The following is a 12,678-nucleotide window of genomic DNA, read 5'->3' as shown; positions in this document are numbered from 1 at the left end:
CGTCATGTCCATGCTCACCGCGTGTCCTGCCATCAAACCTTCCCTATCTCTACGCCCCTTGCTTGTCAGTGAGGAGTGACCGCAAACCTACAGGCTGGTGTGCCTTGCCAGACCTGCCACAAAAGCTCTGGATGAGGTGAATGCTTTGAACATGAGTTAATTTTACCAGACAGTTAACTTGATGCTGTGAATATCGCTGTAGAAATGACATATTCTCCTATTAAAGCTCAGAGCAGCTGAGACTGTTAATGGCTGGCCATCTCATTATTACAACTTCCTGTTTTGCTTTTTGCCCGTTGCTGGCTGTACAGTCTGGCATAATTAAACAACCTCTTTATTTACACTGTGTTCATGCTCAGGGTTTTTATTTTGTTGAAGCTTGAGGGAATATTTCATTGGTTTAAAATTTTGTTGTGGGGCCCGGTGGCGTGCCCTAGCAGCTAAAGTCCTCACCTTGAAAGCCCCGGGATCCCATATGGGTGCCGGTTCTGGTCCCGGCAGCTCCACTTCCCATCCATCTCCCTGCTTGTGGCCTGGGAAAGCAGTCGAGGATGGCCCAAGGCTTTGGGACACTGCACCTGCGTGGGAGACCCGGAAGAGGTTCCTGGTCCTGGCATTGGATTGGCGCGTACCGGCCCGTTGCGGCTCACTTGGGGAGTGAATCATCGGATGGAGGATCTTCCTCTCTCTCTCTCCTCCTCTCTGTATATCCGGCTTTCCAATAATAATAAAATCTTTAAAAAAAAATTTTTGTTGTTAGCTATGAACAAAATTAACTTTATTACGATGTAAATGATCTACATAAAAACTGTGATGTTTATTTGTATTTAGATGCTGGAGAGTTTTATCCAATTGGGTGACTTCGAATGTTTCGCTTTCTAAGCCCCCTTTGAAAAGAGTGTTTCCTCGTTATAGGATTCTGCCTTTTGTTAAGCCACTACTAATCAATTCAGTGAGTATTTAAAGTATTCCTACTATGCATTTAGTATGCATTCTGTTTTCTGGGGGAATAAAAAAATGTAAGTCAGTTTCCGCTTTGAAAAGCAGGCTAATTGATAAAAGAAGATTGCAGTAATGTAAAGAATTCAGAAGGGGTGGATGTTGTGGTCCAGGAGGCTAAGCTGCCACTTGGGACATTTCATCCCATATTGGAGTGCAGGTTCGAATCCTGACTCTTCCACTCTATCCAGCTTCTTGTCAGCGTGCGCTCTGCGGAAGCAGTAGATATTGTCCCAAAGTACTTGAGCCCTTGCCAGCCACGTGGGAGACCTGCGTGGCATCCTCAGCTCTTGGCTTCAGCCTGGCCCAGCTTTCATCATTGTTGGTGTTTGGGAAGTGAATCATCAAATCTCTTTCTCTTTTTCCTCTCTGTCCCTCTCTCCCCTTCTTCCCTTCTTTGTCTCTTTTGGTATTTTACCTCTCAAATAGATAATAAACATTTTGGAAAAAAGTTATGAGCTATATAGGTGTTGGTGTTATCACTTACAGTTGAAATAGGCTTTCAAAAAGCCAAAAAAAGGGGAGGGATTGGGAAAGAAAGCTGATGCACTTGGCGGAGTTGTTAGTTCCTATCAATTTCTATCTTAGTTCATTCTTGGAGCAAATTTTTGAGTGTCTGTTTTTATGTTTCTGCTGCTGATCATGGTATGTCTCTTATACATTTGATACCATTGGGATCATGGATTATACACACAAGACTTGGACCAAGGATCTTGGGACAACGAGGAGCAGGAGTGCAAACCTGCTGGTCTGGTTGAGCCTCTGATGTAATACCTTTTATTACAGTTTTCTTATTCACTCTGCAGACTGAGTTGCTTGAGGGAATGGGCAGTCTCTTTATGATCCTCGCTGTTAGCACAGGGCCTGGTGCAGTGTTGCTCCCCAGCAGCTCCCACCACAAAAATGCCTGGGCCTGTCTCTAGGGGGTTCTGTCCAAGGGTCATGGTGGGAAGCTTGTAGAAAAGTACACAGGGATGGGCAACGATATGAGAACTGTTGGCATGCAGCACAGCAGGCAGTGATGGATTCATTTTTTTTCGTTTTGACACTTTTTTTTAAAGACAACTTGCCAGGAAATGCAGCATGGTATGTTGTTAAATTCATTGTAAATATGAACCATAAGTTTTTATACTTGGGAGCTCTTGGTGCTGTGGGGTGCCTAAATAGGTGCTCAAAAAATACCAATGACATTGTGAGAGTTGATTGTTTTGCTCTCTTTGAGCAGAAAAGAGATAGGAAACAAGGGTTGGTATGTTGCATCTCTCTCCCCTCTTGAAGGAGGTCAACAGTCCCTTGAGTCTTAGAGTCTGCAGGTGAAATGGTTCAGATGTGCAGAGCTCAGGTTACACTGGGAAAAGGGGATGTGAGGTGTGGTGGGGTAGAGCAGTGGTTCATTTGGGAAGGTGTGTGGTCATCACAGCCGGCATGCAGGTGTTGCTGAACACCCTGGAATGGAAGGTGAAGTTGGGAGTGGGGAGCAGACAGGTTGTAGTGTCACCTGCAGGTGTTTCTGCTACAGTGGGATGTGACTTGCTTTACCTTGCCCTCTGTGTCTCATTCTAAAGCCAGATCCTCCACAGTTCAGAAGGCACAGTGATTTACAGCCACATGGGAAGTATTGAAATCAACACTATAGTATTGTACGTGTATTGTTATACATGTCTAGTGCTTGCAGACATGCTTTAGTTAAATTTTGTCTGCCTTTTTATTTGCTTTTTTGGAAAAGTGTCATCTCAAGAACCAGTGAGATAGTAAATTCTTGTTCTGTTTTTTTTGTGTGTGTGGCTTCAGTAAAGGATCTTAAAAATAACCCATGGGGATGTAAACAGCATGTATTTCTTTAGAGGAGTTTTTGATATCTCCACACATTTACCATGAGGCAAAGATACTAGACGATGAACACATACACCGGCTCTTGCGGGGGTGACATACTGGTGTGAACTTTCCTTATAGATTTTGAGTTATAGTTTAGAGCTTCTTTTCTTTGTTCTAAGATCTTCAGATTAAAATGAGGTTGACTTTGTTGTGTTGCTCACAAAATTGTTGCTTTTTTCTTTTACCTTCTGGGAAAGTAGGATGATATCAAGAAGGAAAGGAATGACAAAAACAGATGAGCTGGAAAGGGGTGGTGTTGGGAGGAAGACTGCGAGTGCCCGGAGAGGTCCTGTGTGTCAGGCCAGGAGGCAGCTCCTGAGGGGAAGCTCCTTAACCTTCCAGTGCCTCCGTTTCATCATCTCTTACTTACCTAGAGGGCTTGGGAAAGGACTAGGAGAGTTGGGCTATTGCAGGTGCTCAGAACAGCGCTTGGTGCTTCAGGGCTTGGGCAGAGGTGACAATAGGAGGATGCTTTTTAACCTTTCCAAAAGCTGGAACTTTGTCAAACATTGACAAGTGACCACAGATGTGCTAATAAGTGAAGTTTCCCATAGAGCCACCTGCGTTAACTCTCTCTCCCTTTGAAGTTGCTGGTGATGAAAACTTTCATCAGAAAGTTTTTTGAGCCTTCGTCAAACTGAACTTGATCAAATGGTTTGTGAAAGGCTGTTTCTTGACTCTACTGTGAATAACTCCCAAGACAATGGGGTTGTTTGTTTAAAATGTATTTATGAGTTTTTATAGTTCAGTAATACTTAGAGTTTACTGCCACTTACTGATTCTTGTAAATAGACATTTCTTAAGAATCTGTTGTATTCCCAGGATGTAACAGTTTTATTATTAGCCTAAGCAAAATGTAAAGAATTAAAAAAAGCTTTCTTTGTGAAGTCAGAATGCAATGCAAAAGCAGTGGTTACTTTTTTATTAATGCTCCCTTGGGTTAGCATTCAATTGTTAACTCTAGCTGATGTGAAGGACTGATAGTCCATGGGACACACTGGGATTTCCATTGCAGGTCACCTACTGCAGAACTCTGACAGCATGGAAGGTGTGGTTATAGCAGAGAAAATGCCACAGATCATTGGCTCCTCTGCGGGCATGTATGTTTCTCTTCAGATCAACAGCCTGAACCCGCTGCCCCTTGACTTTTGTTGCTGGGTTTTTTACCCTAGAAGTCACCTGTAGCTAGGTGGTGTTGGGAACTATGTCCAACCCATTTCCTTAATGTTGCCTGTGAGCAGTTGAAGAATTTGTTTAATTGAATAGTGAACTGGTGGTGACAACGTCTCTTGTGGCTTAGCATGTGAAACATTAGTGTGGGTTCCAAGTAGTCTTCTAAGAGCCTTCATACCATTGAGCTTTTTCCTACTGATTGGTAAATGCATTGTGCTAGGGAAGTTAAAGGACCTGACTGACCTCCCCTAAATCTGCAGACAGTGCCTGCTTGAGCTAAAGCATGCTGCTCTGCAATCAATGCAAGTCTGCCTTTGTTGCTTCGTGCTCTTAACTGGGGCAGCTGCTGTTTGCCCAATGGCAACTCTGACACAGCGAGCTTTTGGCAAGGTGGAAATAGGCTGTCATTGATTTTCATGTGGAGGAGGGCAAAATCTGGCTGATCTCAGTGTTTGTGTCAGTAGTTGTATGAACTTGGACTGTTAAGAGTCATTCATTCTTCCAAATAACAGGTTTATATACTAGCAAAGGGATGGAACATTGCTGTTGAAGACCTGTAATACAGAACATCTTGGGGAAGGGGGTAAGAAATTCATATATTGAACAACCTTTGAATTGTTCATGGAAGAAATACTAGGGGACTTCAGAGGGAAGAACACTTTTTGATTATTTTAATTTGTGAAGTTGAGTTTTTTGTTCATATGGCTGAATTACTTCATGAAAGAGTATATTTCCACCCATTAGCATACTCATCTAGAATTAGTATATGTATTTCAGCCCAGCCTGAAAATCTTGTGTTACTGCAGTTACATCCTGTGCAGTTATATATATTTTTTTCTTTTTAAAAAAGCCACATCGTGCCACCTCTTCATCATAATCCTGTCTTCTGGAGCCAGGCAGAGTAAGGCTGCTGACTGCTTCCAGTTTTTACTTATTTACTTTATTGGATTAAAAAAAAAAAAACCTTTTATTTATTTGTTTGAAGGTCAGAGTTATGTAGAGAGAGGGAAAGAAAGAGTGAAATCTTCCATGCCTTGCCAGGCCTGAGCTAGGTGTCAGGAGCTTCATTCGGTCTCCCGGGTGGGGAGAGGGGCCACAACACTTGGACCATCCTCCTTTGCCATTAGCAAGGAGCTGGACTGAAAGTTGAGAAGCAGGGGCCCAGCAGGATAGCCTAGTGGCTAAAATGCTCCGCTTCAATGCTCCAGGATTCCATATGGGCGCTGGTTTTAATCCCCGCAGCTCCACTTCCCATCCAGCTCCCTGCTTGTGGCCTGGGAAAGCAGTCGAGGATGGCCCAAAGCCTTAGGACCCTGCACCCGCGTGGGAGACCTGGAAGAAGTTCCCGGCTTTGGATCGGTTCAGCTCCAGCCATTGTGGCTGCTTGGGGAGTGAATCATCTGATGGAAGATCTTCCTCTCTCTCTCCTCTCTGTATATCTGCCTTTCCAATAACAATAAATAAATCTTAAAAAAAAAAAAAAGAAAGTTGAGAAGTGGGGACATGGACTAGTACCCATGGTGTTACCCAACATGCCATAATTCTGGCCCTAATATTGGGGTTTTATTTGAAAACAGTAATGGTAGAAAAGTGATTAACTGTTTAATCTGTGCTTCTCTGCTTACAGGTCACACTCAAAAGGTAATTTCTTGCTTAGCTGTGTTTTTCCTCCCAGGCCTTTTAGAACGTGTGTGTGTCTATATACATAAAGTTTTTTTTTTCTTTTGTTTGTGTTCTTAAAGAAGGTTCGTATTATAAGATGTTCTGTGGTTTCTTCCAACTGAAAAATTATGATGGGGTTGGTTCCCACTTCCTATAGCTGAGCTCCTGGGTTTGACCTTGGCTTCTGGCTCTGACTCCAGTTTCTTGCTGGTCTAGACTCTTGGAGGCAGTAGTGTTGACCTGGGGGTATGTGGGCTCCCGCCACCTGTGTGGGAGACCTGGTTTGAAATCCTCCCTCCTGGCTTGACTTCAGCTGTGTGGCATCTGGGGAATGAACCAGTGGATGGGATGGAAGCTAGCTCTGTCTAGGTCTGCCAAGCACCTGTGTTGCCTGCTGGTTTCCAGGTGTAGAGGCAGAACTCCATCGCTCAGTCCCACTGATATGGGATGTGGGGGCCTAGGCAGTGCTTAATCTTGTGTGCCGCAACCCTGAGTATCTTTCAGTAGGTCTTGGTGTGTATACTCACTTGAGGATACTGTTCCCTTATAGATGGCTTAAGACCTGGCCATTTTCTCTCAAAATCCTCATATTGCACCATTGCTGAATCCAAACCATTCTTCCACCATTTTTTATTAAAACAGCCAACTTTTCACACCATTTAAAATTATACCACTCACTACCTTGATTTTGCTGCCTTACCACCCATCATCCACACTAAGTCTTACAAGACTTTAGCTCCTAACCTTTACTGTTTCCATACTATCCTAATTCTAATGACCTTGACTTCACTTCAAATACTCAGTCTCATTGTCCTCATTGGATGGAATATCATACTAATAAAAACGAAACAGCTTGTTCCAACTTTATGGTTAATTGACCCCCCACCACCCCGTTAAGGTAGCTGTGAATGTTGTTTGTTCATAGCTCCACCTTCCGAATCTATCCAGAAGCTGACCACCTTAATCATCTCACACCTTAATCATCCTGGTGGCCTCCTGCCTCCCGCCTCCTTTGTTTTTTTTTTGCCTTCCCTACCTCTTTTGTCTCCTGCCAGCCGGTGGGATCCTGTCAAACTGTAGTCAGCCTGGCTTTTCTCTGCCCAGGTTTTCTGGCAGTTTGTATCTGACAAAAGCTCTAAAATCTCTTTGAACCCCAAATGGCTGCCCGCTACTGTCTGGCCTCAGCCTCACCCCTCTGCGCTGAATGCATCCCTCCCACGTTGGACTCACTGCTGCTCCGTGGACATCTGAGGTGCTTTCTTGCCAATGGCCTTTGCACCTGTCCTCTCTACATTCTCAGTGAGGTGTCCTTGACCACCGGAAGGCAGAGCCTCTTGAGCATGGACTTGACGAAACAGTCCTCATCCCTCCCTCATTGCTGTGGCCCAGTGCTTAGGATAAACAGCATCTGACAAGTAGTGAGTTTCCTGAATGAAATAAATGCCTGTAGTGTTTATCAGTGTTATCATTTTTCTTTGAAGTTACAAAAGAACTCCATTAAACAAACACTGTAATGTAAATTTCATTTTGTTTTTGTTTATTCAGAGTATCAGAAGTTAGCCTTACTTAGGATCCTGCTCTGTTAATAAAGTACACAAATTTTTATTATTATTCTGTTATAACTTGAAATTCAGTCTTATTCATATTTCATCTTTTTTTAACAGCCCCATGTGCTGGTGATTCTGGGATTGTTTTGTTCAAAGGGCAGCTACTAAGTGGAGAGCTGAAATTGAAACCATTTCAAGTTAAGGACTCTTTGTTTTCTAAGTTAGAGATCCTCTTGACATAACAAGCAAACTTTAGGGCTTTCTTTGGAAAGCCTGGAGAGTGAACCTTGAATTTCTCATCCGGGCCTTAGCCTGCCTTTTGTTTCCATTTTAAAAAGAGGCAAAATAAATGGTTAACTTGAACATTCCTGACAATGACAGATCAACAAGTTTTATTTCTCTCACCTGTGGAGGAAGTGGCCTCCACCCAGTTTTACTGAATTAGGAGGGAAGTGATTTTTTCAAGTGATAAAAAGAAATAAAATTCCATGCTCTTCCCAGAGGAGGAGCTCAACAATTGGGAGAGTGGCGTGAGACCATATGTTGGTTTGTAAAAGGATATAACTTGTAAAGATGTTTCCTTTGATGCCTGTGATGAATATGGATGTGTTTCCCTTCTAGAGGGTCCTGATTAAGTTATGCAATTAAGAGCTGAGCTGAGGATCTAAATATAGGGAAAGGGTTCAGGCTGTCCTGCCTGGTGTATGTCAGCCCGTCCCTGCAGAGGTGCCTGTTTGCTGACATAAACAGCACCTGTGAGATCAGCAGAGAAAGAGAAAGACGTTCCAAAAGAAATGAAACCCAGCAGGATTTTTTTTTAAGAGAGGGATTTTCCCCCCTCTTGCAGTATTCAGTGACTTTGTCAGTACGGCTTTAAAATGCAGATCTGCCGTTTAGTAGAATGTGATTTTGAGGACAGTCACTTAACTCAGAGTCTCCAGCTTTTTTTTTTTTTTTTTTGTGACACTAAGATAATGATATTTTCCCTGCAGGGTTATTGTGAGGGATGGAGAAGATGATGTTTGCAGAAGCTGCCATTAGGATCCCTGCATGAGGGAGTAGCTCAGTTAAACACTTGGGCTTATTTGTTAATGAGAAGTCATTCATAAGGGACCACTTAGGGAAATTTCCCAGGGTTAGCGTACTTTGCCACTCCAGGAAAATCACGACTCAAAAAGAAAAGTTCTCTAAGAGCCTGCCATGCACCTTCCTTGGGTGGTCAATAAAATTAAATTGCAAAATGCCTTCAATCTTCAGTGGCCTTCAGTCGTCTGTTGTTTGAGGAGTGAGCTCTTGCAAGCCAGATGAACCTGCTCAATGTTTGAGCTGATGTGACTATGGAGGGGCTACATGACAGGAGCTGGGTCTTGCAAGCATTAACTGGAGAAGGTGAGTTCAGCAGGATGAAGGAATACTGTAGACCTTTTCGTGGAGATGGCAAGGAGATACAGGAAAACCAAGTGTGTTGTAGTTAGGGACAGTCAGAAAACTTTAAAATACCATCAATCTACTTAACAAGTAATCGTGAGACGAAACAGAACTGACACCTGCTATTCTTTATGGAATGTGTATGACTAAGAAAGATTAATGATGTGCCCTCAAATCAGCCTAAGTTTCTCAGGAGAAGGATTTTTATGTGTTGAGCAGAGCAAGAAAAAAAACTCTCTTCAAGGTTTTTCCAATACAGTGAAGATATGTTAACCTGGTGCAGCGAAGTGTGTAGTCTTCAGTGCTATCCTGAGAAACCCACGTAATTATGGTGTCCATACAGTTCGTACTTCCTCTTATCAAGGGAATGCAACTTTTGAAATCTTTTGGTTAAAAGGTCGCACCTTGTGATCACCTTACAAGTGGTAAGCCATAAACTAGAGTCTCCTTGTTCCTGCTTTTCCTTTCATTCCTAAGATTCCCATTGACTTAACACTCTGTTGGGAGAAAGCGCTTTGCACTTCTCTGCTGGTGTGTCACAGTGTCACACCTGAGAGACTAGATGACCGGCTGGTGGTGACTGCTCTTTAACCATCTCAGGACTTTATTTTTAAAAAAAAAAAAGGCACTCCAGAGCTGTAGCTTCTCAGCCATCTCTAACCCTCCAGTTTGTCCAGATTTGGAAAATCAGTGCTCAGTGTCTGGTGAGAAGATTCTTCGTGAAACTTCTCAGATTCAGTGGAATAGCTGTTGTGCATGGTTGATTCCAGCTCTGGGAGATGAGGGAATGTTTGAAGGTGACAAGGCTGTAGTAAGCGAAGTGGAACTTGGGGATGTTTGTCACAGTGGGACTTCTGCTGCTGCTGCTGCTGTCAACACCTGCAGGGTGTTCTGGTGCTCCTGTGGCTCTTCATGCTGCCTTCTTGGATACAGGACAATTCTACTGCCTTTGAGCATACAATTCAAGTAGAATTTGTTTTAGTCTTTCTGCCTTAAAAAGCACGTTTGAATCTGGCAAAGGAATGGTGAATGGTTTATCCATCAGTTCTCTTTTGAGACTAAGGTTTCTTACGGCTAATGGTACGTTTTGTTTAGCCATGTTTGAGTTGTTTGGAATGGAGACATGTTGAGGATTAAAAGCTAACTGCTGTTTCTAGTCAGGAGAAGGAGGTGCAGGGACTGGCCACCTATTCCTCCCACTATTGCTCATGTCTCAGAACGTGTCTTAGTTTTTGTTTGGAGTGATTGCGGGGAGAGAAGCATTTGAGCTAATGATTTGTTGAAACCAAATCGGAGCACATTGTTGCTTTGGGATTTTTTCCAAACCTGAAATAGCTAGATTCATCTCTGTTTTCATATTCGCTATAATGGCATTGAACCTGTGTAGCAATTTTTAACCTTTTCCTTTCTGCCTGAGAATGAGAAGTCATCATAAAGGATCTAAGTGATAATCTTTCCCACTTGTAAATGAGCTGTTTTGCATTGATAGCGTTCTGCATCATGCTGTGTTTATTCCCACTCGAGTCCAGTTGTGACTGATACTGACGCCATCTGGAAATGTGGGGTGAATGCCAATGCTCACTCTGGCCTTTGCACTAGGCAGCTCTCTTCTAGGTTTTTGGTTGTAACTCCACTTTTAAGTGCAGTTATGTGCTGTTTAATGATAGAGATACAGTCTGAGCAATGTGTCATTAGGTGATTTTGTCATTGTGTGAACATTGTAGAGGGTACTTATGCAAACTTGGGTGTGATAGGACTGTCACCCTCTTGATGCCATCAGGAGTCATGGTGATCCAAGTATTAGGCACTTTAAAAAGTTCCAAGGAAAATGGAACCAAGGGAGTAGTATTGTGGTCTGGAGGGCAAAGCTGCACCTTGCAATGCCGGCCTCCCATTTGGGCACCAATTCATGTACCAGCTGTTCCAGTTCCTATCTAATTCCCTGCTGATGTGCCTGGGCAAGACAGTGGAAGATGGCCCAAGTGTTTGGGCCCCCGACACTCATGTGAGAGACCCTGACAAAATTCCTGACCTCTGGCTTCAGCCTAGCTCAGCTTTGGCCATTGCAGACATCTGTGAAGTGAACTGTTGCTGGAAGCTCTCTCTTTGTCTTTGCCTCTCTGTGACCTGGACTTTCAAAATGAATAAATAGATCTTAAGAAATTAAACAAATAAATGAAGGTCTGGTGCTATGGCTCAATGGCTAAATCCTCGCCTTACATGTACCGGCATCCCTTGTGGGCTCCAGTTTGTGTCCTGGCTGCTCCACTTCCCATCCAGTTCCATGCTTGTGGCCTGGGAAAGCAGTAGAGGATGGCCCAAAGCCTGGGGACCATGCCTCAGCTGGGAGACCCTGAAAAAGCTCCTGGCTCCTGGCTTTGGACCGTCTCAACTCTGGCCATTGCAACCACTTGGAGAGTGAACCAACTGATGGAAGATCTTTCTGTCTCTCCTGTTTATAAATCTCCTTTTCCAATGAAAATACATAAATCTTTTCTTAAAAAATAAATGAAACTAGAATTAAAAAATAATTTTTTCATAGTGCAGAAATTTTGAAACCATGCAATTTTTTTTTGTAAAATGTATTTTCTATATGGTTTTCTTTGAAGACCCCTTGAATGCCTGGATTTCAGTTATTTTTGCACTAAAATATGTATCTTTAAATTCCATTTTTCACAAGTTTTTTGAAGAAACCTCATGGAAAGTTACTACCAGTATAACATAGCACATTGTTTTATAGTAAATACGTTTTTTTTTTAAATTGAGGAGGAACACATTTTAAGTTAATGATGGAAGTGTGGCATAGTAAATAACTCTCATTTATTGTCAAGTATTATGTACTGAATATAATTAAACATGCTGTACGTCTATGTGGCTCTCAGTGCAGGAGACTGGTTTATGCCAGCGTCACCACAGACACGTGAGTAGTGCATTGTGTTGGGACAGCTGCAATGTCACGAGGCAGCACTGCTTTTTTCTGCCCCATTGTAGTCTGCTGGGACCCCTGTCATCTGTGTGATCCATCATTCACTGAAACGTCATTACAAAGCTAATGACCATAGTGGGAATTTTATTTATTTAGTTTTATCAAAAGTTGCCAGCAGAGCCAGCAGTTTAAGATGTCAGTTAAGCTGCCTGGTTCCCATGTCAAGAGCATCTGGCTTCAAAACCTGGCTCTGCTTCTGATGCCATTTTCTTGCTAATACAGATCCTGGGAGGCAGGGGTGACAGTTCAAGGGATTAGGTCTTTGTCACCCAGGTGGGAGACTTGAATTGAGTTCCAGCTTCTGGCCTCTGCCCAGCCTAGGCCTGATTGCTGCAGCCGTCCTCAGAAAGTGAACAGGGGTGATTTCTTCTTTCTCTCATTGTCTTCCCCCACCTTGACCACTCAAATAAATGCAAATTTCAAATGTTGCAAGTTCCCAGTTCTTGATTTCTGGTTAATTCAATGGTCTGGTTAATTGCTTATTAGAAATCTCAGCCATAATAATGAGTTACTCTTGATGTTTTAAAACATTTACTGGCATTAAATCTGTGAATTATTTTGGATTTTTAGTGTTTTAACCATAATCTGTGAGCCTAGGTGCATCAGATATTTTTAGGGTTTCTTTGCTGTAGTTGAGAACCATCTGTTCTGACAACTCTGCCTCTGTAGGAGTATGCAGTTGGTTCTCACTCCTGTGTGAAAATCAAACAGGTTAACCAATAGTGCGTTTTGAAGTCACGAGCATTACCGTTTTGAGTTCCCTGGCATTTTTGTGTTTGACCCTTGGGATGTTTTATTTTGGCTAAGCATCTCAGAAGAGGCAGGAGTGCAATCTCCCAGGTCCTGAACTTGATCTAATATGAGGTGGGGTGACATAAGGCAGCACCAAGTGTATGACCAGTGACTGCTAGCGTCCGTCGCTCTCTTCAGTACATCTGTTAGGGGCTTTCTGTTTCTCTAGTGAAGTTTGTGGTCAGATGATTTTATAGGATTAAAAATACTGAACTG

Source organism: Ochotona princeps, chromosome 7 (genome assembly GCF_030435755.1).
Source record: "Ochotona princeps isolate mOchPri1 chromosome 7, mOchPri1.hap1, whole genome shotgun sequence".
NCBI lineage: Eukaryota > Metazoa > Chordata > Mammalia > Lagomorpha > Ochotonidae > Ochotona > Ochotona princeps.
The sequence above is the reverse complement of the archived record's forward strand: the minus strand, read 5'-3'. Positions refer to the sequence as shown.